We start from the raw sequence: 25,857 nt of genomic DNA, 5'->3' as shown, positions 1-25,857 counted from the left end.
CGACTGAGTTGGATCAGTTGTTCTCTATGATCCACTCTTTACAGGGGGATATCGAGTCTCTGCAAAACAAGGTTGCTAACTGGGAGGCCTATTTTTGGATAGGCGCTTCAGGATTTAGGTAAATAGATAACAGCACGGGCGCCTCCACCCCTGGGGCAGCAACTGCCAACTAGCCCTCCCAAGTTACCACGGTTTAGGTTCAGTGGAGACCGCTACAAGTTTCGTGGGTTTGTAAATCAATGCCTTTTGTATTTTGATGTGCATGCCGCCCACTTCCTCACTGATCGATCCAAAGTTTTGTATAATCCATGTTACTTAGGCTAGGTTCACATGACGTTAAGCAGCCTGTTCAACGCATAGCATTGACGGGCTGCGTTAACGGTATAGCATAACGCGATTGCGTTGCTATACCAGCTAGCGCAGATGAATTATCTGTGCTAGCACAGATGATTCATCTGCGCTAGCAGTGACGGAGCCTCAGACGCTGCAGCCCGCATCCGAGGCTCCGTCAGTGAATGACGGCACATCGCGAACGTATGCCGCTTTACGGCATGCGTCGCGATGCGCCCAACGATGGGGCTGAATGGCAGCATTAACGGACTGCGTTACACCGCGTTATACCACTGCCTAAGCGTAATGTGAACCCAGCCTTACTTCCCGAGCTCTTGCGTGGGCAAATCTGCTTATGGAGACTTGTGACCCTCATTTGAATAACCTTTACGATTTTCCTGCTGCAATGTCTGATTGATGATCCTAATCGTCGCACTACAGCTGAGAACACCATGTTATCATTACGTCAGGGTAAGCGTTCTGTCTGGGAGGAGTTAGTGGAACAATTGTTGGTACACGACCCTATAGATGGAGGTTGTTGAATATGGCCCATTCACATGGTGTACCAAACTCAAGAACGGGTCATGTGGATGTTCCATTGGCCCTGATGTCACCGTGAAATCCTAAGTCCTGTCCCACCTGCCAGTAAACTGCTTCCACCTCACGGCAAGACAGGGACCCCGTTGAAGCTCCATGTTTGCTGGTTAAGCTAGAAGGGGACATTGAAAATGTTACAATAGCCGAGATGCTGTTGAAGGCCCAAAACTAGCAAGATCATGAATTGCTGCAGCAGAACCGAGACCTGTTTTCAGATTTGTCATAGAACATGAGGTTCAGGCAGAACTCCATGTGTGAATTTGAAGCCCTATAAAATTCCAGAAGTCCGTCGAGAACTGATCTCTAAGGAAGTGAAGAGTGTCATGATCCAGCATGGATCTGACAGATTAAATGGATAAGTGAATTTTTTTTCCTTTGGCTTGGTGCCAAAGTGATGTGATTGCCCCCGGTGGCCATTAGAATTATTACACGTGGTGTCGTTCATTCTACGTTGCCCCGGTGGTGGTGAGTGGTAGTGCACTTTAGTTTCTTTGGTTTAGTGCACGTAATTATAATTCAGGTGTGAGGCTCTATAAAAGAGAGCCAGGTGTGTTCAATCACTGTTGGTGATATTGTATGTTCGTCATTTGGGAAGGAAGCCTGGGTATGAAGGAGCTGAATAAGAGTCCTGCGCAGCCCAGCCAGAGGGGACGAGTGGCAGCTAGGTGGTCTGCAAGAAGGGCTGGCATGGCGTGGTGGAGTCACAGTTTATGGTGTCGGCAGGAAGTGCTTGCATGGCTTGGTGGAGTGACGACTATGGAGAGAGTTGCACTCAGCATGCGGGACTTGGTTGCTGAGAGCTGGACTCAAGCATGCTTGACTTTTTGGGCAGGATCTGAACTCATCTTTGGGACTCTGTTATTGGACAGCTGCAACTGGTGGTGGACTCTGCTCCAAGGCTGCACTATGGTGAAGGATCCAGTTATGGTGATGGATCCGGGTGGAGGAGAAGATGCACACAGGTGGTGGGCTCTGTTGCTTGGAGCGTACGCAACAGAGCAAAGCTAAGTGGTGTTTCCCCTGTATTGTCATTTTTCCTCGTGTGTTTAGTGCAGTGGTGGGATTAGTTTCCACACCGACCAATTCCCTAGTGAGGGTTTAGGTTCAGGGCGAGCTAGGGTTTTTAGGTTCCTGTGCGTCGCCAGGTGCGGAACCGGCATAGGGAACGTTAGGAGTGCAGGGACACTGCCTCAGGGGAGTTCAGGAGGTCTCCACTTCCCTATTCCCTATTGCAGGGCCCACCATTGTTAATGTTACCCAGGTTCCCCCTTTATTATTTAAATTCGCCTTACTGGAGGCGGGGTTTCTAAACTACTGTATGTATAACGTGGAATACCTAAATTTGCCAGTTGGAGGCGGCGTATCCAGCTGCACGTTTTATTATTTAAATTCGCCCCACTGGAGGCGCTGTATCCAGGGTCACGGGTGTCTTATGGGTTCGCCTTGCGGTACTCGCTGCGTCCAGACACACGTGACCGTGACAAAGAGTATGCTGAATCTCAAAGTCATTGAAGAATCTAAGAGCAGGTGGTGTAACCCGATTGTCATTATTCCAAAACCGGATGGAGAACGGAGATTTGGTAATGATTATCAGAAGCTAAACGAGGTCTCCAAGTTTGACTCCTATCTGAAGCCATGTGTGAATGAGCTGATTGAGAGACTTGGGCCACCATCCAGAGGGCCATGGACCGGATCCTTGCACCCCATAAAAATTATGTTGTGGTATAACTGGACAATATCGTAATCTTCTTCCTGGATTGGGGAAGTCATCTGGGAAACGTTGAGGTGGTGTGTGATGCTCTCAAGAAGGCGAGGTTCTCTATAAATCCAGAAAAATGTGCGATGTTGAAAGAGGAGGCCAAATACCTTGGATATGTAGTAAGGAGAGGCAAAAATCAAACCCCAGATCAATAAAGTGGGCACAATCCATAACTGATCAAAATCACTCTAAAAAAAACAAGTTAGGACCTTTGTGGGAATTGTGAGGTACTACAGGAGGTGCATTTCAAACTTTGCGATGGTGGCCACACCCCTGACTGTCCTCCTTAAGAAGTCAAAATCAGTCATGATCAAATGGAGATGGCCTTTCAAGAACTGAACATAACTCTGTGTAAGTAGCCGGTATTGATGAAACCCCTGACTTCAAGAAGGAATTTGTACTCCAAACGAACATCTCAAAAGTTGGATTAGGAGTGGTGCTTTCTCAGGAGATATACTGAGAGTAGCATCCTGTTCTCTATCTGAGTAGGAAACTGTCAGCATGTGAGAAAAATTATTCCATTTTAGAAAAGGAATGTCTGGCCATAAAGTGGGTGGTGGACACACTGCAATACTATCTCAGGGTGAAAATTTAAATTAAATGATTTCAGCTTCCATGAAGAAAATAGAGCAGGGAATTACACGGTGATGAGGCGGTGGATGGTCTCTTGATCTCTTGAGGGATCTCCTCCCAAACCTGGACTAAAGCATCCGCCAACTCCTGGACAGTCTGTGGTGCAACGTGACGTTGGTGGATGGAGCGAGACATGATGACCCAGATGTGCTCAATCGGATTCAGGTCTGGGGAACGGACGGGCCAGTCTATAGCTTCAATGCCTTCATCTTGCAGGAACTGCTGACACACTCCAGCCACATGTGGTCTGGCATTGTCCTGCATTAGGAGGAACTCAGGGCCAACCGCACCAGCATATGTCTCACAAGGGGTCTGAGGATCTCATCTCGGTGCCTAATGACAGTCAGGCTACCTCTGGCGAGCACATGGAGACCTGTGCGGCCCTTCACAGAAATGCCACCTTACACCATTACTGACCTACTGCCAAACCGGTCATGCTGAAGGATGTTGCAGGCAGCAGATCTCTCTCCACGGCGTCTCCAGACTCTGCCACGTTTGTCACATGCGCTCAGTGTGAACCTGCTTTCATCTGTGAAGAGCACAGGGCATTAGTGGTGAATTTGCCAATCCTGGTGTTCTGTGGCAAATGCCAAGCGTCCTGCACGGTGTTGGGCTGTGAGCACAACCCCCCATCTGTCAACGTCGGGCACTCAGACCATCCCCATGGAGTCGGTTTCTAACCATTTGTGCAGACACATGCACATTTGTGGCCTGCTGGAAGTCATTTTGCAGGGCTCTGGCAGTGCTCCTCCTGTTCCTCCTTGCACAAAGGTGGAGGTAGTGGTCCTGGTGCTGGGTTGTTGCCCTCCTACGGCCCCCTACACGTCTCCTGGTGTACTGGACTGTCTCCTGGTAGCGCCTCCAGCCTCTGGACACTACGCTGACAGACACAGCAAACCTTCTTTCCACAGCTCGCATTGATGTGCCATCCTGGATGAGCTGCACTACCTGAGCCACCTGTGTGGGTTGTAGAGTCCGCATCATGCTACCACGAGTGTGAAAGCACAACCAACATTCAAAAGGTACCAAAACATCAGCCAGAAAGCATTGGTACCGAGATGCGGTCTGTGGTACCCACCTGCAGAGTCACTCCTTTATTGTGTTTTGATATTTGCCAATAATTTCCATCTGTTGTCTTTTCCATTGCATTGTAACAGCATGTGAAATTGATTGTCAATCAGTGTTGCTTCCTAAGTGGACAGTTTTATTTCATAGAAGTTTGATTTACTTGAAGTTATATTCTGTTGTTTAAGTGTTCCCTTCATTTTTTTGAGCAATATATATATATATATATATATATATATATTTATTTAAAATCATATTTTACATTTAAAAATGTATAAAAAATAAAATGAGTCGATGCAAGAGTTTGGACACCCTGCATGGTTAGTACCTATTTGCCCCCCCCCCCTCCGTTTTGCAAGTATAACAGCTAGTAAACGCTTTTTGTAGCCAGACAAGAGTGTTTCAACTCTTGCTTGAGGAACTTTCATCCATTCTTGGAAAATTCTTCCAGTTCTGTGAGATTCCTGAGTCATCTTGCATGCATTGCTATTTTGAGGTCTGGCCACAGATTTTCAGTGATGTTCAGATCTGGTGACTGTGAAGGCCATTGTAAAACTTTCAGCGTGCTCCTTTCGAGGTAGTCCACTGTGGATTTTGATGTGTGTTTAGGATCATCATTATCCATATGTAGAAGTAATCTTCTTTTCATCTTCAGCTTTTTTACAGATGGTGTTATGTTTGCACCAAGAATTCATTGAAATTTCACTGAATCCATTCTTCCCTCTACCCATGAAATGTTCCCCATGCCATTGGCTGCAGCACAACCCCAAAACATGATTGATCCACCTCCATGCTTAACCCCTTCACCCCCAAGGGTGGTTTGCACATTCATGACCAGGCCAATTTTTACAATTCTGACTACTGTCCCTTTATGAGGTATTAACTCTGAAATGCTTAAATGGACCCTGGTGATTATGACATTGTTTTCTCGTGACATATTGTACTTTATGTTAGTGGTAAAATTTCGTTCAAATAACTTGCGTTTATTTGTGAAAAAAACGGAAATTTGGCGAAAATTTTGAAAATTTTGCAATTTTCCAACTTTGAATTTTTATGCCCTTAAATCACAGAGATACAGCACACAAAAACTTGATAAGTAACATTTCCCACATGTTTACTTTACATCTGAACATTTTGGAACCAAAATTTTTTTTATGTTAGGAAGTGATAAGGGTTAAAAATTGACCAGCGATTTCTCATTTTTGCAACACCATTTTATTTTTACGGACCACATCATATTTGAAGCCACTTTGAGGGGTCTATATGATAGAAAATACCCAAAAGTGGCACCATTCTAAAAACTGCACCCCTTAAGGTGCTCAAAACCACATTCAAGAAGATTATTAACCCTTTAGGTGCGTCACAGGAATTTTTTGAATATTTAAAAAAAAGTGAACATCTAACTTTTTTCACAAAAAAAATACTTCAGGTCCAATTTTTTTATTTTACCAAGGGTATCAGGAGAAATTGGACTGCAAAAGTTATTGTGCAATTTGTCCTGAGTATGCTGATACCTGATATGTGGGGGGAACCACTGTTTCGGCGCATGGCAGAGCTCAGAAGGGAAGGAGCGCTGTTTGACTTTTTCAATGCAAAATTGGCTGGAATTCAGATCGGACGCCATGCCACGTTTGGAGAGCCCCTGATGTACCTAAACAGTGGAAACCCCCCACAAGTGACCCCATTTTGGAAACTAGACCCCCCAAGGAACTTATCTAGATATGTGGTAAGAACTTTGGACCCACAAGGGCTTCACAGAATTTTATAACGTACAGCGGTACAATTAAAAAATCATATTTTTTCCACAAAAATGATCTTTTCACCCCTAATTTTTATTTTCCCAAGGGTAACAGGACCCTAAAAGTTATTGTGCAATTTGTCCTGAGTACGCTGATAGCCCAGATGTGGGGGTAAACAACTATTTGGGCACATGGCAGAGCTCAGAAGGGAAGCAGCGCCATTTGACGTTTTTGGCTGGAATTGAGATCGGACACCATGTCGCGATTGGAAAACCCCTGATGTACCAAAACAGTGGAAACCCCCCACAAATGACCCCATTTTGGAAACTAGACCCCCCAAGGAATTTATCTAGATGTGTGGTGAGAACTTTGAACCCCCAAGGGCTTCATAGAAGTTTATAACATACAGCCGTACAATTAAAAAATCATATTTTTTCCACAAAAATGATCTTTTCACCCTCAATTCTTAATTTTCCAAGGCTAACAGGACCCTAAAAATTATTGTGCAATTTGTCCTGAGTACGATGATACCCCACATGTGGGGGTAAACCACTATTTGGGCGCATGGCAGAGCTCGGAAGGGAAGCAGCGCCATTTGACGCTTTTGGCTGGAATTGAGATCTGACACCATGTCGCGTTTGGAAAGCCCCTGATGTACCAAAACAGTGGAAACACCCCACAAATGACACCATTTTGGAAACTAGCCCCCCCAAGGAGTTTAGCTAGATGTGTGGTGAGCACTTTGACCCCTCCAGTGCTTCACAGAAGTTTATAACGCCTGGGCGTGAAAATAAAAAATTCGTATTTTTTCCACAAACATGATCTTTTAGTCACGAATTTTTTTATTTTCCCAAGGGTACCAGGAGAAATTGGACCCCAAATGTTGTTGTCCAATTTGTCCTGAGTACACTGATACCCCATATGTGGGAGAAAACTATTGTATAGGCACACGTTGGGGCTCGGAAGGGAAGTAGTGATGTTTTGGAATGCAGACTTTGATGGAATGGTCTGCGGGTGTCATGTGCGTTTGGAGAGCCCCTGATGTAACTAAACTATTGAAACTCCCCACAAGTGACCCCATTTTGGATACTAGACCCCCCACAGAACTTATCTAGATGTGTGGTGAGCACTTTGAACCCCCAAGTGCTTCACAGAAGTTTATAATGCCCGGGCGTGAAAATAAAAATATCATTTTTTTCCACAAAAATGATATTTTTGCCCCCAATTTTTTATCTTCCTAACGGTAACAGGAGAAATTGGACCCCAAAAGTTGTTTTGCAATTTGTCCTAAGTAGGCTGATACCCTACATGTGGGGGTAAAACACAGTTTGGGCGCATGGCAGAGCTTGGAAGGGAAGGAGCACCATTTGACTTTTTCAACGCAGAATTGGCTGGAATTGAGATCAGACGCCATGTTGCATTTGGAGAGCACCTGATGTGCCCAAACAGTGGAAACCCCCAATTCTAACTCCAACCCTAATGCCAACACACCCCTAACCCTAATCTCAGCCCTAACCCTAGCCCTAACCCTAACCCTAGCCCTAACCCTAATGAGAAAATGGAAATAAATACATTTTCTTTTAATTTTATTATTTTTCCCTTACTATGGGGGTGATAACGGGGGGTTTGATTTACTATTTATGGCGGTTTTTATATTTGGCAGCTGTCATACGCTAAAAGACGCTTTTTATTGTATTGAGTTTTTGCATCACCACATATTGAGAGCTATAATTTTTCCGTATTTTGACCCACCAAGTCATGTGAGGTCTTATTTTTTGCGGGACGAGTTGACATTTTTATTGGTACCATTTTCGGGCACGTGACATTTTTCGATCGCTTTTTATTCCGATTTTTGGGAAGCAGAATGAACAAAAACCAGCGTTTCATGAATTTCTTTTGGGGGGGATGCGTTTACACCATTCCGCGTGCGGTAAAATTGATAAAGCAGCTTTATTCTTCGGGTCAGTACGGTTACAGCGATACCTCATTTAGGTCGTTTTTTTATGTTTTGTCGGTTTTATGCAATGAAAACTATTTTATATAAAAAATAATTATTTTTGCATCGCTTTATTCTGCGAGCTATAACTTTTTTATTTTTTCGCTGATGATGCTGTGTGGCAGCTCGTTTTTTGCAGGACAAGATGATGTTTTCAGCGGTACCATGGATATTTATATGCGTCTTTTTGATCGCGCGTTATTGCACTTTTTGTTTGGCGGTATGATAATAAATCATTATTTTTTGCTTCGTTTTTTATTTTTATTTTTTAAGGGGTTCGCTAACGGGGTTAAATAATGGGACAGTTTTATAGGGCCGGTTGCTACAGATGCGGCGATACCTAATATGTATACTTTTATTGTTTTTTTTTTTATTTCCAAAAAATGGATTTATTGGGGGAATTTTTTTTTTTTCTAATTTATTTGGCGATTTTTTTAAAATTATTTTAAAACTTTTTTTTTTTTTAACTTTATTACATAGTCCCAGGTGGGACATCACTATCCTGTGACAGATCGCTGATCTGTCACATCACAGATCACTGTGACAGATCAGCGATCTGTCACAGGCACTGCTGCAGACTTCCTCATGCCTGCGCTTTGCAGGCACTGAGGAAGCCGGCTCCCTGCAGGCCCCCGAAGGCCCCCGTCGCCATCTTGGATTCAGGGGCCTGGAGGGAAGGAGCCCCCCGCAGCAACGCTGCACATTGCGCTGCCGTGGGGGGCTCAGGGAAGCACGGCGGGAGCCCCCTCCCTACCGATGCTTCCCTTTAACCCCCGGTACACCGCGATTGATCGCGGTGTGCAAGGGGTTAACGTGTCAGGGGCGGTCCGTGACCACCCCTGACACATTGTGTTGGGTGTCAGCTGTGATAATTAGCTGACACCAGCCACGATCAGCGGCGCTCACCACGTGGGCGCCGCTTATCGCTGAGACGTACTATCCCGTCCATGGGCATAGGGGCCCAGGTCCCATGGACGGGATAGTACGTCTGATGTCAGGAAGGGGTTAATGGTTGGCTAGATATTCTTTTCCTGAAATTCTGTGTCGTTTTACCTCCACACATACCTTTGATCATTGGGGCCAAAGAATTCTATTTTAACCTCATCCATCCACAGGACTTGTTTCCAAAATGCATCAGGCTTGTTTAGATATTCTTTTGCATACTTCTGACACTGAATAATGAATTTTATGGTGAGGATGCAGAAGAGGTTCTGTTCTCATGACTCTTCCATGAAGGCCATATTTGTACAGGTGTCTCTGAAAAGTAGAACAATGTAATACAACTCCAGAGTCTGCTAAATCTTTTTGTAGGTATTTTGCAGTCAAACATAGGTTCTGATCTGCCTCTCAAGCAATCCTACATGCAGCTCTCACTGAAACTTTGCTTGGTCTTCCAGATCTTATTTTTACCTCTACTGTTCCTGTGAACTGCCATTTCTTAATTACATTTTGAACTGAGGAAAGGGCAACTTGAAAACACTTTGACATCTTTTTATAGCCTTCTCCTGCTTTGTGGGCCCTTACCATTTTCAAAGTGCTAGACAGCTGCTTAGAAGATGCCATTGCTGCTGTTTTTTAGCACAAAGAGGAAGCCGGGTTTTTATAAAGCTGGGAAATTTGCATCACCTGTCCTTTCCGAACAATGATAGTGAACAAGCCATAACCCTAACAGGCTAATTAAGATCTGAATCCTTTGTCAAAAGTCAAATCTCCAAGGGTGCCAAAACTTTTCAGTTTTCCTTTTTCTAATTTTCAAAATGTAAAAAATTACAATATATATTTTTTTCCATAAAATTCAAAGAAAATGTGTCATCTTTAACTTTAGGTCTTTTAGAGATCATTTAATCTTCAAGTTGCTTAAATGTTTACAATAACAGTAATTTTGAACAGGGGTGCCCAAACTTTTACATGCCACTGTATGCCTCCCATATTGCTGGAAACAGAACCTTTTCTTTTCAACTTTCAATGCAGGAACAGAAGGGAAATAAGGGATGACCAGTAACTTGATAAATGGGGCCTCTTTGAAAAAAATCAATGAAAGCCATACATTGGATTTTTTTATTTAAATGTATATCATGCCCTGAAAATTAGCACATGTAGTCAGTATGGTAAAGTCTGTGCTGAAGCTCTACATCTCCATAGAATAGCAATATAACTATGAGTACAGAAGCTATACTGCAAGCAACCCTCCAAAATGAAGCTCAAATTTGTGCTAGGCAGACACTTCTGTGCATTGACTAAAGGATGGTACACCAAGACCTCCATAGAGGTTAGAGGTTAAAGGACCTGGTCCTGGGTATGTGCTTGGTCTCCTGTTTCAGTGATTTTGGCTTATACATTATAGTTCTGCAGATTCTAAAACAACAGGAATGCTTCAGTGACATATTAGGATGGCATCTTCTGTTCTACAGTTTTTTCTTCCTCTATTACAACAAGCTGTATAACCAGTAATCTGAAATTTGTAGTGGATGCAAACTTCTTGTGAACCTTATGTACCTGATTGAGGAATGTGGGATATATAAACTTCTGTTATTAAGTAGTGTTGGACCTTTAGCTCTTGTGCTCCCATAGATCTATCTGCCTCCTTGATGGAATGCTCCAACCATAAGTAGTAAATATTTCAGTAGGCAACTGGATGCATTTTCATTAACTACTGTTATAGTTTTTCAAGGTGTCTAAGTCTGCGTATAAGGAATACTACTCTGCTAAAATACATGTGGTGAACGCCATAGGTGCCACCTTAAAAGTGAAGAAACAGCTGGATTACTCTTGCCACCGTCCTTCCAATCTAGTTTATTATTATTTTGTTTGTCTATGACCTCAGCCTTGCTTCTGGACTTTGCCTAATTCTCTTCCTCCTTTGACTATGTCACCTAGTCCTTAATCGTAACTCCTGGTTTTGACCCCCATACATCTTCTGATTAAGTCTTTCTCTTACCCTCAGGTTTGTTGCATCATTTATTCTTCCTAGTGATGACCCGTAGCTGTGTTTCTGATCTGTTTCTTCTTCGGACATTCCATTTATTGTATCCATCACTGATAAGTGGCTGCTCTACAACCATGACCTGGGAATACAACCAGAAAAGTTCATATGTCCTTGAGGGGGTAAAAGGTTAAGAATGAGTTTTCTTCCTTTAGTTTAGTCCTTGTATTTCCATTAGGAAAGGATGTATCTTTCTGTTGAAAACAGTTGCGTGGCTATCCTAAAAATTCTTTCCATTGCCACACATCCAGTTAGGAAAGACATGATCATGGTGACTATTGCTTAACCTAAAGTTGTCACATAGGCCTAATTCTAAATTCTTTTGTTTTGTTCTTTGGCAAATACCTTAGACCAGGTTCTAAACTCAGGGTGACAACATAAAATGTACAATACTACAGGATAACAAGACCTATGTTGAATTTCAGTTGTCATTTCAATCCACTAAACAACAAAGCGCCGCCTCTCTCTTGTTCTTCCTTGCCTTGCCTCACATACGATCCATCGCCTGGGAAGGAGGACACTTAGCAACTGATCAGAGAGATTCACTGCATGGCTTTTGAAGGATAAAATACGCTTATTTTTCATAGGACACACACGAGCAAAACGCTCACAGTTCATTAATCCTGTTGCCAATTATCTCTGTAAACCGTTGAAGAAAATCAATTTTTTCTCCCCTTCTCTCGCTAAGTGGGACTGGCCCTTTCAACGTAGCTCGTTAATATTCTACATCTTCTCCACCTTCTAATTATTTTCTTTCTCCTTTTTCTTTCCTTTTTTTTTCCTTCTGCCTTTTCAATTCGCTAAACCTAGGAGCGTAATTAGAAGCCGAACAGTTATTAAAATGGTAGTTTAGAGAGAGCGAGAGAGATTCTTATAATTACATCCATCTCTCCAGAAAAATAGGCACAGCTTCAACCAGCGCTAATTAAAGAATCCCCAGCCGTTTGGGAGGGACGAGGGAGACACAAAATCCTATTTAATTAGTTTTTCCATGTTGTAAACGTTGAAAAGAAAGAGCAGAGAGATTTTGATGTTTTTATTTATTCCGAGCTATAAACTGATCTCTTCCTTTTTTATTTCTCTCGAGACTGGGGTGGTAGAAAGGTAATCACGAAAATCTGTTTCTAGTTCAGTTGCAGATTTTGGATTCCCAAAGCCCATGGTAGGTAGATTTTCTTTTTATTTTCTCCATCAAAGTAGAGATGTTTCCACCCGGGATTAGGCTTGTGTGCTATTTTTTTTTATGCATGAAAAATTAAATCGCACTAGACTAGAATTTATAGGTCAAACCAATATCCAATGGAATACAGCCTATAAATATTACCTAAAGGCTTTGTTTAGAATTATAAAATGTGGATGCCTTTTTACTAATGAGGATCACATCAAGTTGCGAATGGAATATCAGCTGGGTATGATTTATTTGAATTGAACTGAGCTGTAATAACAGCAACAACCAATGGACAGGTGTGGCGATCATGAACACCGCCCACTCGGTGCACACGTGACTCGAATGTGACTGCCAAGGTGGGACTACACATTTCACATTCACTCGTCTGCTCAACTATCAGAATAGGCTGACAATGAGCTAAGCGCAATCTACAGCAAGCGGCAAGGTTGCACAGAGTAATATCCTAGCACACACCACACAGCTTTCCCAAGCACCTGACAGGTACACTTCTTACACTCTGGCATACACAGTGTAATAAAACCAGGCTATACTTTCCCTCTTTGAGCTTGTGGATACGTTTAGAGTAGCAAGGAACAAACTTATTACATTTTTGATTTAAAATCCAAAAGAGTACATTGCCCACAAAGATTACATTAAAGCAAAAACAGTACAAAAATAATAAGGTTGAATACAGTTATATTTTATGGATTGGGACTGTGGCGAGACCATCTGGCAGAGGAGGTCACTGCAGAAATTAGGACTGATCTACAATTTGTGTTGTCCCTCCTGGATATGACCATGAGTTTCTGTAGATGAGATGTTATAAAGTTCTCATACCCCTCCCTTCACCCTTCCTCATAGTCAGATGAGAGGAGGGTAGCTAATTGTATGCAAAGGTGGTTTAATGACATAATTCTAATTTATGTCAGATTTTCCGATAGGAACCCCCTAGTGAAATAACATGATCAACATATTTTTGCTCATACTTTTACCACCGTAGACACACCAAACATGACTATGATATATCCGTAATTGCGGTTTATGCTACATTCCTTTAATTTTCCAATTCTCAATCCTGGTGCTTGAATCCACAGAAGTAATTATGTCTCCAGATTACAGATATATCCATGGATAGTGCTAATATCAGATTATTATCGTTATGGCTACGTTACGTTATTGCATTTCGATAGTTCCATGTGATGTCTCTGGTATGGACATGACCAGTCTATCTCTGGGGTATTTATTTTTACTTTTGATATAGCCAGGACTACCACCAGGAATATCAGGGTCCCATACCGGCAAAATTTTCAGGTCCCCTTGAGACTCCACTCAGGCTCCACCACAGGTCTGCCTCCACCCCTCAAACCTTCCACAGTCCCACCGCCACTCTTGGAAAAACTCCACTTCTGCACCATGTCCTCACCAATCAAACATTAATAGTTCCCATCAAACATCATATCGCATACCTTGTACATAGCCATCAGCTTTTGTTTTGGCCAAAAGATTTTTTAAACCTGCTACCACAACAAGGTAGACTCTTTTGGCTATACTCTAACCTATTAGACATTTTCTAAAATACCCAATACTCTTTTTTTGCTATATTTTTATGTATTTTTCTTTAAGGGAATGTGTAACATACATTTTTTAAAATGATCAAGAATGCCACATACTAGGGACAAATATCGTCACGCCATTGCCAGACCACAAAATACGACCTCATAGAGACCAAATAATACCACATATAGGGGATAAATACCACCATACCACAACCAGACCACATATTACCACCACAAATTGATCTAATAATATCACATGCAAGAGAGAAATACCGCTTACACCATGACCAGACCACATATTGCCACCACATAGTGACCGAATAATACCACAAAGAACAAAAATACCGCCACACTATGACCTAATCACATAGTTGAAGTCCTTCATCTTCGCTTTTCGTTTTCATCCAGTACAGACCGCCATCACTTCTTCCAGCAAGGACCCGTCTCTGCAGAAAATAACAGAGTTATCCAGTGCACCACTTCAAGAGCACATTCCCCAATTTTCCCCAACTTCTACCCCAGATAAAGAAAAAAGAGACATATTTCCACCCTGCACAATAACAAGATCCCCCAACAATGAAAACAGTATCATAAAAAACTAAATACATCACAGCAGTAATAATATTCCCTAATTAGACCCTACAGTAATAATATTCCCCTTCCTGGACCCCTTGTAATTCATTTCTGGCCCCATATGTTCTCGCATCCTGCCCCCATATATTCTCCCATCCTGCCCCCACGTGTCTCCATTCTGCACCATATGCTCTCCCAACCTGCCCCATATGATATCCCGTCCTGCCCCATATGATATCCCATCTTGTCTCATGTATCTCCATCCTGCCCCATGTGTCTCCATTCTGCCCCATGTGGCTCCATCCTGCCCAATTTGTTTCCATTCTGCCCCATGTGTCTCCATCCTGCCCCTTATGATCACCCTTCCTACCCCATGTTTCTCCATCATGTCCCATATGATCTTCCATCCTGCACCATGTGTCTCCTCCATCCTGTCCCATGTGTCTCCATGCTACCCCATGTGTCTCCATCCTACCCCATGTGTCTCCATCCTGTGCCATATAATCTCTCATCCTACCACATGTGTTTCCATCCTTCCCTATCTGTCTCCACCCTGTGTCATGTGTCCCTATCTTGCCCCATCTGTCTGTATTGTGCCTTATCTGTCTACAGTGGGGACGGAAAGTATTCAGACCCCATTACATTTTTCCCTCTTTGTTTCATTGCAGCCATTTGGTAAATTCAAATAAGTTCAATAAGTTAATTTTTTTCTCATTATTGTACACTCTGCACCCCATCTTGACTGAAAAAGAACAGAAATGTAGACATTTTTGCAAATGTATTAAAAAAGAAGAACTGAAATACCACATGGTCATAAGTATTCAGACCCTTTGCTCAGACACTCATATTTAAGTCACATGCTGTCCATTTCCTTGTGATCCTCCTTGAGATGGTTCTACTCCTTCATTGGAGTCCAGCTGTGTTTAATTGTGTTTAATTAAACTGATAGGACTTGATTTGTAAAGGCACACACCTGTCTATGTAAGACCTCGCAGCTCACAGTGCATGTCAGATGAAATGAGAATATGTAAGGTGCCCAAAGGCCTCCACTGCATCCACGTCCTTTGGTCTCGGAAGCCAGTTCACGGTACCTTGAGGCAAGTGATCCCACGAGGATGTCCCTGTCCCATGGTCTGGCTCATCTCCTCTTCGCTACTGACCAGCCCATTTCTCTCAAATCATTCACCAGGTGCCAAATTCTGGCTCTTCTGTTATTGGTCCTCAGGAACTCCAGCTGTGAAAGCTGCAGTCTGCATTCGGGCTTTTGTGGCTCCAGGAAGTTACAGGCTCCTGCTCCCTCTGCTGCGGGTCTAGCCTGCTCCGGCTCTTCCACTCCTCCGGTTGCACCATCAGAGGTCTCGTTCGATTCCGCCATGGTCTCACCCTGTTGCTCTGTTGCCGATTAATTACTCACGAATGGCGTCATCTCTTCCGGCTTCTGGGGCCCGTCATGGCTCCATCCTTTCTGGGGTAGAGCCTGTTCCTGCTCACCTGTACGTTTTCTGGCAGTCTCTGCCCATTCTCCATTGACTTACTGCAACAGGTGTTTCTTTTTCTTCCCTTGTACTCAATAGGGACAGATACTGCTCACCATGGGCCGCCTTTCTGGACAAGCTTCTTCCCAGGCTGGACATATTTTCGCACTGTTTCTCCGCGTGTACGCCATCAGGGCATTTCTACCCTTACTGGTTTATATGGCCCGGTGAGCAGAAGCAAAAGAGAAGGCTGCCTGAGACATGCTGGCGAAGTGACTGACCCAGTCTGGACCCCTCCTCTTTTGCTTCTCCTCATCGAGCCCCAGGGGCAGTGTTAGTCACTCATCTTTATTTGCTAATACGCACACATACAGGATGTATAAACACAGCTGTGTGTTGTACTGTGAGTATATATGTGTATGTCACGTGTATAGTGTGGGTAGGCTCTGTGTTGTAATGTGAGTATATATGAGTATGTCATCTGTGTATAGTGTGTGTAGATCTTGTGCTGTAATGTGAGTATGTATGTGTATGTCACCTGTGTATTGTGTGTGTGCAGGTTGTGTGTTGTAATGTGAGTATGTATGTGTATGTCACCTGTGTATTGTGTGTGTATGCAGGCTGTGTGTTGTAATGTGAGTATATATGTGTATGTCACCTGTGTATAGTGTGTCTGCATACCCTGCATTGTACTTTGAGTATATATGTGTATGTCACCTGTGTATAGTGTGTGTGCAGGCTGTGTGTTGTAATGTGAGTATGTATGTGTATGTTACCTCTGTAGAGTATGTGTGCAGGCTGTGTATTGTAATGTGAGTAGATATGTCTCACTCTACCCCTCCACCAGGCCTATCCAGCAATGTCAATGGCTGCTCTCTTTCCCCAGTCCCGCACGCTCGGTGCCTTGGGGTGATCCTCGACTCTGCGTTCTCTTTCAAACCACATATCCAAGCCCTCGCCTCCTCCTGCCGCCTCAAACTCAAAAATATTTCCCAGATCCGCTCATTCCTCAACCACGAAACCACAAAAACACTAGTGCATGCTCTTATCATCTCCCGCCTCGACTACTGCAACCTCCTACTCTCTGGCCTCCCCTCTAGCACTCTGGCACCGCTCCAGTCCATCCTACACTCTGCTGCTGACTAATCCACCTGTCTTCCCGCGATTCCCCAGCCTCCCCCCTATGCCAGGCCCTTCACTGGCTTCCTATTGCCCAGAGGCTCCAATTCAAAACCCTAACCATGACATACAAAGCCATCCACAACCTGTCTCCTCCATACATCTGTGACATGGTCTCTAGGTACCTACCCGCACGCAACCTTCGATCATCTCAAGATCTCCTTCTCTACTCCCCCCTTATCTCTTCTTCCCACAACCGCATACAAGACTTCTCCCGTGCTTCCCCCATACTCTGGAACTCTCTGCCGCAACACATCAGACTCTCACCATCAACGGAAACCTTCAAGAAGAACCTGAAGACCCACCTGTTCCAACAAGCCTACAGCCTGCAATGATCCTCGGTCTACTGAACCACTGCACGACCTGCTCTACCCTCTCCTACTGTATCCTCACCCATCCCTGTAGACTGTGAGCCCTCGCGGGCAGGGTCCCCTCTCCTTATGTACTTGTGTGTCCCTTGTCTTACACATGTTTATTATACTTGTCTATATTTCCCCTTTTCACATGTAAAGCGCCATGGAATAAATGGCGCTATATAAATGCATAATAATAATATGTGTACTGTATATCACCTGTGTATAGTGTGTGTAGGTCTTTTGTTGTAAATTTTTACTATATATATGTGTATGCCACCTGTGTATTGTGTGTGCAGGCTGTGTGTTGTAATGAGGGTATAATTGTGTATGTCATCTGTGTATAGTGTGTGTAGGTTTTGTGTTGTAATGAGAGTATATGTATGTCTCCTGTGTATAGTGTGTGTGAAGTCTGTGTGTTGTAATGTGAGTATGTATGTGTATGTCACCTGTGTATTGTGTGTGCAGGCTGTGTGTTGTAATGTGAGGAGATATGTGTATGTCATCTGTGTATAGTGTGTGTAGGTCTTGTGTTGTAGCGTGATTATAAATGCGTTTGTCATCTGTGTATAGTGTGTGCAGGCTGTGCATTGTAATATGAGTATACATGTGTATGTCACCTGTATATAGTGTGTGTGAAGTCTGTGTGTTGTAATGTGAGTATGTATGTGTATGTCATTTGTGTATAGTGTATGTGCAGGCTGTGTGTTGTACTGTGAGTATACATGTGTATGTCATCTGTGTATAAGTGTGTGTAGGTCTTGTGTTGTAATGTGAGTGTAAATGCGTTTGTCACCTGTGTATAGTGTGTGTAGGTCTTGTGTTATAATGTGAGAATATATGTTTAAATCACCCGTGTATAGTGTGTGTGAAGTCTGTGTGTTGTAATGTGAGTATGTTATGTATCATGCTGGCCTCTCTGTGAGCCTGTGAGTGTAAGTCTATTAAGCCTTGTTCTGTCCCCCTGTAGACTTAAATTTTAAACATCACTTCCTGGCAGGGCCACATCAGGGCATTACTGCCCTTACTGGCATATGGGGCCTGGTGAGCAGAGGACCCAAGAGACAGGAGGATCCTGTCGATTCAGTAACTGAACATGAGTTCCCGGACGCACGCTCAGTTAAAATCTATTGACGTTAAAAGCCGCCAGCCAATCACAGGCCGGCAACTGACGTCTGCGTGCAGGTCACTGACCTATGCTTTCACTATCATACCTCGGCGAGTCTGCACTTCAAATGGATGGAGGAGACGAAGCCGCTGGACTGCGGCCATGTAAGGGGAAAGTTTTTATTTTTTTATTGAAAGCGGCAAGCCCCAATATGTACACAGACTGGGCAGGATCATGGAACAGATGGGACGTAATGGAGACAGATGAGGTAGGGGCAGGATGGAGACACATCGGGGCAGGATGGGAGAACATATGGCTGGAGCCAAGAATGAGACACAAATGGCTAGGAATGAGACACAAAGGGGCCAAGATTGGGGTTATTGTTACTGTAGGGGCTAATTAAGGGATATTATTACTGCAGTGAAGTATTTTATTTTTGAGGATACTGTTTTCAGTGGAGGAGAGGGTGCAGGTACTCTGCACTATGTCGCCTTTTTTTCTTCATCTGGTGTAGTGTAGAAGTTGGGAAAAAAATTAAGTAATGTGATCTGCAAGCGCTACTTTAGATAACTGTGTTATTTTCTGCAGAGACCAATCCTGGTTGGAAGAAGTGATGGATGAAGGACTTCAACTACAGACGTCACTGGTGAGTGTTACCTGTTTACTATACTGTATAGTATATACAGAGCTCCTGTGTATCGTGTCACTTGTGATCACTGTATTACCTGTACACTGACACTATATACAGAGCTCCTGTGTATAATATCACTGGTGAGTCCGTATGTTACCTGTACACTATATACAGAGCTCGTCTGTATAGTGTCACTGGGGATCACCTTATTACCTGTTCACTATATACAGAACTCCTGTGTGTAATGTCACTAGTGATCCCTGTATTACCTGTATACAATGTACTCCTGTGTATAATGGCTTTTATGGTAATATTAGTATTGTGTCTTTTTATTAATAATCAGTATTGCAGTATTCGGTCAATGTCTGGTGGTAGTATGTGATCTGCTCATAATTGAAACAAAAAGGGAAAGCAGTACATCCAAAGAATGGGAACTCCAAAATGGTTTTATAGCAAAATATATAAATTTTTATTCATGACATGTACACAAACAGCAAAAAGAGATAATAACAGTTAAAAAGCACAAAAAGCAATCATGTCACAATCATGAGATACTGATATAGTGACTCTCCCACATCAAAAACCCCATATCTCAAAGCATAGATATGTACCAGGCTACCTCAGATACAATAGTCAAAACAAACAATATACACAGTATGGAATGACCAAAGATGAACAAGGAAGCCTTGAATTGGAAGGCAAAATACTATTCACAGCACCAGATAAATAAATAAACAGAGGCAAAAAGTGTACAACTAGGCCCCTAAATGATAAATCCCAGAACAAAGTATGCACTCAAGACGAAAATAATCAAAAAGTCTAATGGTCTCTGAGATGGCAAGTGCATAAAGAGGCAAAAGGAAATCAAGCATGCCAAAGGATAAAGTGCCAAGTGGTAATCGTGGGGTGAAAGAGTGGGGGGAGCAAACGCATGCAAAAACACACCAAAAATGCATCAAAAATGGGCGTATTTTCCACTGCGTTTTTCTGCCAAGAGATGCAGAAACCTTGCAGAAAATTCTGCAAGCAAGTATGCAACGTGCGCACATAGCCTTACACACATTTGTTAATGAGGAAGTACATAGTAAGGGCGCTGTCAGACTTCGGTACAATTTATACCAAAATCGGACCGCAACACACTGACTGGCCGGCGGCTTTCCCGACCCGAGACTGGCAAATTCATATATGCTACTAAAATGTTCGAGTCAGGAGAGCCCTGACTAGTCCAAGCATTGTGGTCCAATTTATACGGCTGTCTGACCGTACTCTTACAGTTTTCTCTTCCCAAAACTGTCAGCTCTTTGCACATTAATTTAGATACATACACAGAATCCTGTAAGGTGTTAAGTGATATTGGATTTATTGATTTGATCCATGACAGAATCCCTAAATCATGGTTTCTAAAGAAAGTAGCCGTGTTTTTGTAATTCTGGATAAGCAGATGTCTTAAATACAGTTTATTTTCATGTACCCTCCTAGGACATATGGACCTCATAAAAATCTTCTAATATGAGCTAGCATGCTCCTTTGCTCACTCCTTGCAGTGCCACATCCTACCTGTAGTGGCCACTGCAGAAAAAAATGTTTGGCTGTTCACGGGTTCTCTTGGCAAAAGCAGTCGATCATCTGTGATTTCTGAAGTCAGACCCTTGACGATCAGCTGTTGATCAGCTGCCATTGTAATAAGTTGTCATGGTGAGACAACCCTTTTAAGCTAGTGGGATTTAGGGATTGAGATCAATCAATATTCATAAAAAAAAGCTAATAAACTCTCAAGAAAGTTCCTTAGTGTCCTTAATTACTAATGAATTCATTAGCTCACCTAAAAAATATTGGTTGCTGCCTCTGCAGGGTTTCTTTTTCTCAAGTGACCTTGAATGCAAAGCGTTAATTTTAATATGCAATACTCTTTATTTCCAGGCAATCTAGAGAGAAGTCATGTGGTGAATGTGTATGGTTTAGAATTGATGAGACAGCCACAGTTCTGGATTTCTGCCTGTTTCTGAGAGGTATAACTTTTTTTTTTTTTCTGCAGATACTACAAAAATCTGTAAAAGGATTGACATTTCAAAGCGGAGAAACAAGATGATTGATGATTTTAGAAATGTTACAGGAAATGTGGTGCGCTGACTGCAGTTCAATGCAAGTTCCAAATAGCATGTGAGCAAAAATGTAGAATTAAATGTGAAATATCACCTTTTTGTAAACATGCAGTTAAAGGACCCTGTATACACTATAATTCCAGTGATCTGACATTTGCTGGTTATCGCAAAAAAAAAGGGCAAAAATCTAAGCTGCCAGGAATTTTTTTTTTTGCCTGGGAAACGTCATCCATTTAGGAATAATCATAATAAGCTAAGCTGGATAGGCTAATTTTTGGATAATCCAAAGGAGACCTTGCACTTTAGAATTAAAAATATCTTTTTATTTTCAATCCATTATCGGACTGAAAATAAAATTACCATTTTGGAACAATATATCCTGGCTCTGAACCTTAGATTAAACCTTGTTGTGCGATAATAGCCCCCATGGACTTATTCATAAATATTGGGTTTCTATGGACTCAAGCAGTTAAGAACAATTTTTTTGATCATAGGTTAATTTTTAGACTGATCTTTACCTTCCGTGATTCTACTATTATGATTTGGACCCTGGAGTTTGCACACCATAGTGGACATGATGATGGGTATGGGCTATTGACCATTGTAGTTTAGGATTAAGGTCCCGTTACATTTAGTGATGCACCAGCGATCCCGACAACGATATGACGCGGTCAGGATCACTGGTGCATCGCTAAATAGTCGCTAGTGAGCTGCCAAACAGGCAGATCTCACCAGCGATGGAGCAGCGGTCGGCGGTCTATACTTACCTGTCAGACGCAGCTCTGATGACGTCTTCCACCCGTGTCAATGCGTCGCTCATCGGCGCCAGCAGGAAGCTGGCGATAAGAAAATGGACCAGGACGTTCTCGCGCGATCACCGATAACCATCGGGGGGGGGCCGGTTGGAGGTAAGTGTCACATGTAGCGAGATCGCTAGCGATATCGCTGTTGCGTCACAAAATCGGTGACGCTTTAGCGATATCGCTATGTGTAAAAGGCCCTTTAGTAACCCTAGAAGTGCAACTTTCACGCCAATGCACGTTACAGATTTTTTTTACCAAGTAAGCAAGTTCACCCATCCATAGGACAACTTACATCCACATGAATGGAGCTCGATAATGCCCCGTCTGGTTGCACCCCACCATTCTATTCATTCAGACCCCCACCGGGCAGCAAGTTAACAGCTCTCCTGTAGATTGGTAACAGCTTTTGATGTTAATGATAGCCATTTAAAGAAAACCGAAGACGTAATAGATTCCTTTTGGGGGTCAGCCATGGCAGATCATTGACAATAATGAGGATCTACCTTCTATTCCATGACAATATCAGTCTGAAATAATCTGGAACATTTTATAATTAGCCACATGGTACACAGCTTACAGGTTTTATACATTCCTCACATAATAATTTTATAACATTTCATAGACAAGAGCAACATCAATATTAGGAGCAAGTCAAAGCTAAGTTTTTAACCCAAGAAATTTACGTTGACCATTAACATGTTTGTTCAGCAGACGGCTATTTTTCCCAATTCCCCCATAAACATGAGCTCTTGGTTTGACCTAGTACTTAACAAAGAGAGGCATTGGCTCTTCTCCCTCAAAAATGTAATGCTGCTGCAGTGCAGTATAGAGCAACCTCCACCAGGGGGTGCTGGTGAGGGAAGAGAGGTTGCACACATAGCGAGCACCACTGAGCAGCAGCACAGGCGCCATCAGGTGGTGAAAGAGTGGTCAGACAAGCCGTGTCAGAAACAGTCAAGAACAGAAGTACCAGAGGTCACAGCAATACACATGGTCAAATACAAGCCAGAAGTCAGAGCCAGATGGGAGCAGAGATAACCGAGATTTGAGACAGTAAATCAGGTCAGAAGATAAGCAGAATCACATACCAAAAGGTCTAAGCACAGGGAGCGAACACTAAGACAAGTGGGGTGGCAGGAAAGGGAAGTCACGGGAGCAGAATAAACGGGCAGAGGACAAAACACTGTATTAATGGATCCGCTGCTGTAGCCTGGGAGCATGAACTATCACTGATGTTGGTCTACAGACCACAGCAGACTGAAATAGCCACACAGAACCCAAAACAAGGCAGAGAAGGTTAACCCTCCACACGACCAGACCGGGGTGAGAATAACAAGAAACAAACCCCGGCCTGGATCATGACAAGAAACAAAAGGTTTCGGTCATTAATATTTCACTGGCTTCTCTCCCCAACCGATGAGGCTTAGGGCCACTCCCATAAATATCAGATAGCTGTCAAGTTGTGGTAATATCATCAGGTTTGGCCAACTTTCATGTGTAGTTCTATTAATCTATAACTAAGGCAAGGGGCACACACCAAATATTTCAAGTGCATTGGCATGACTGCCGTCCTAAGGTTAGCAATCTATAATGGGCATGGAAATGGTAAATAGCCAATACCCATCAAGCACTTCTATAAGATGTGCAAAGGGTAGACTAGTTACAGTGGGTTCATGGAAGATAAAGATCAGTCTAAAGACTATAATATTCAGATCCTATGTAAAGCAAAGAGGAAAACATATGCACATTAGTGTAGAAGGCTTCCCAGGTCATGGCCCATAAGTTTAATGCTTGATCTGTAAAAACAACTGTTGTGGTCGGGACAAAGCCAAGTGTTGGCAGGAAAAGGCATAAGAACTGAAGCCAGAAAGGGAAGTCACAGTCATGACTGCCCTAGTGCTTACGAAAAAGGGGGCATTGAGATTTAAAGAGCAAGATAATGTTAGAATCACAGTTTATAAGGTTTTTTCAGAAACTCTTTGGTAAAGCTGAATAGACTGGAGCGGAATGAAATGAGATACAGTAAATGTGATTGACCTTCATTGCCGCTTGCGTCCTATAGCAATGACCTGATAAATTAGACGTATAGCCGATACCTACTTCTTTAGCTGCCTGGACTGAGGACTTTCATAGTAATTGAACTGGCTTAAATATAGAAAAACGTTGCCTATTTATATATGTTATTCTAATGATTAGACAGAGTTAATACGTTTTCGCCATTCAGTTACAGTAGGAGTAATAGGCAATTTTCATTTACAGGCAGTTAGACTGCACCATTAAAAAAGCGATTAAGAGAATCCATTCATGTTTCCCAGCAATCAGCTTATCCACAGTTCCCAGTAAGAACACCTGTGAGGAATGAACATCAGAAAACTCAAATGCGTTTAAGACAAATTCTAGATCTTCAGAGCAGAACAGCCTAACACATGACTTTCCAATATAATTTATAGAAAAAAAAGCCTGAAAACAATTTAAAGGGGAATGTTATGTGGCGCCCCTGAGGCTCGGTCGCCACAGAGGTACTGCACCTTCTCCTAAGGTGTGGTGCCCCACCATCCAGGTAAGTTGGAGGCTCCTGACCACGCTCCAACTCTCGCACCCCACACAATAGAGTAGTTCAGCATAACCACATTGTAGCTCCTTGGTTAGAGAGAAGCAGAGCACCATTGGTGGGTCCCTGCTTGGAACACGAGACGTGCTGGGAGGTGGGTGGAGTTTAGGATACATAAAAGAGCGGGATGGTTTAGGATTACAGGTCAGTCTGACAGGAGGTCAGTTGGAGGGAGGAAGTCTCTCAGAGAGGAGTGAGGAAAGGAGATCCCTGGAAGAAGGGATGGAGGAAGGAGTGCTGCAGCTGCCTCAGTGACCTGAGCCAGCTGGCATGGGAAAGGAAAGAAGGAGAAAGACGTAGAACTGAAACCTGAGCTTCCATAGAAGGGAAAGACAAGTACGGAACGTAGGAGTAAAAGGGAACACAGAGCATGTGGGTTAGAGCAAGAACCCTGCCTAGAAGTTCTAAGTGCAAGGCCGGGGCCCGGTCCCCGAGGTTGTATGAACACTAATGGTTCTGCAGCAGACACCGGTGGAGTAGAGGGCTGTAAATGCACTACTCCCATCTAAGACTTGGGGCACAACAGCAATACGAATAGAGAGCCGGGACTCAGGAGTAGAGAGTCCCTGAAGCAGGCTACAGCTGTCTGCTGTACAAGTAGAATTCTTGGGAACATCTGTCAGGAGGAACTCCAGTGTAACTCAGTACTAGGAGATCTTCACACTTAAAGGCGCTATTGTAGGGTCGGTGGGCCCGGCTGGGGGGGTGGTCCCTCTGTATACCGCGCAGTAACGTTCAGACACAAGATGGAGGCAGTTTTCGGGTGCAACAGGTCCAAGTTTATTTACCGCTGTCCGACTGACGGCTCTGACAACACACCGCATTTCCTTCACGGCCCTCCGTTTCCAGGCCCCGGTACACACACACCGTACTTTCACTTGGGACGTAGATATACACACCATCCCTTTCTCAGCTTAGTGGCGTTCCTGCCAGTTTAGTCACTGTGGCCGCCTTAGGCCTGTACACCAACAGTAATTTTACTGGTCAGCTGTCGTCGTCAAATTCGGTATGCTTTCCCTCGGGACCTTGTCTGTACTGCAGTACTTCATGTCAGGACCACTCCCCTGACTTTTTCTCTCCTCAGTCCCCTGGTTATGTTTACCTCACAGCGCACCAACTATCACAGTCTTCTTGTCACTTGAGCTCCCCCTGGGGACTGGAACTTTCTGGAACCCTCCTGTCAAATTTATAGCTTT

General features: G+C 43.3%; 1 long non-coding RNA gene across 1 annotated transcript; it reads left to right on the top strand.

The window, feature by feature from the left end:
- The first annotated feature begins 12,193 nt into the window (after positions 1-12,193).
- Positions 12,194-21,637, top strand: LOC141086701 (uncharacterized). Its single transcript, XR_012231646.1, has 3 exons — positions 12,194-12,264; positions 19,103-19,160; positions 21,181-21,637. It is a non-coding gene; the product is annotated as an uncharacterized lncRNA (long non-coding RNA).
- The last annotated feature ends 4,220 nt before the right edge of the window (positions 21,638-25,857 follow it).

The sequence above is a fragment of the Dendrobates tinctorius genome, unplaced genomic scaffold, assembly GCF_039654945.1.
Source record: "Dendrobates tinctorius isolate UK_male_01 unplaced genomic scaffold, ASM3965494v1 ptg000032l, whole genome shotgun sequence".
In the NCBI taxonomy this organism is placed as follows: domain Eukaryota; kingdom Metazoa; phylum Chordata; class Amphibia; order Anura; family Dendrobatidae; genus Dendrobates; species Dendrobates tinctorius.
This window is presented reverse-complemented; position numbering and strand designations above follow the sequence as displayed.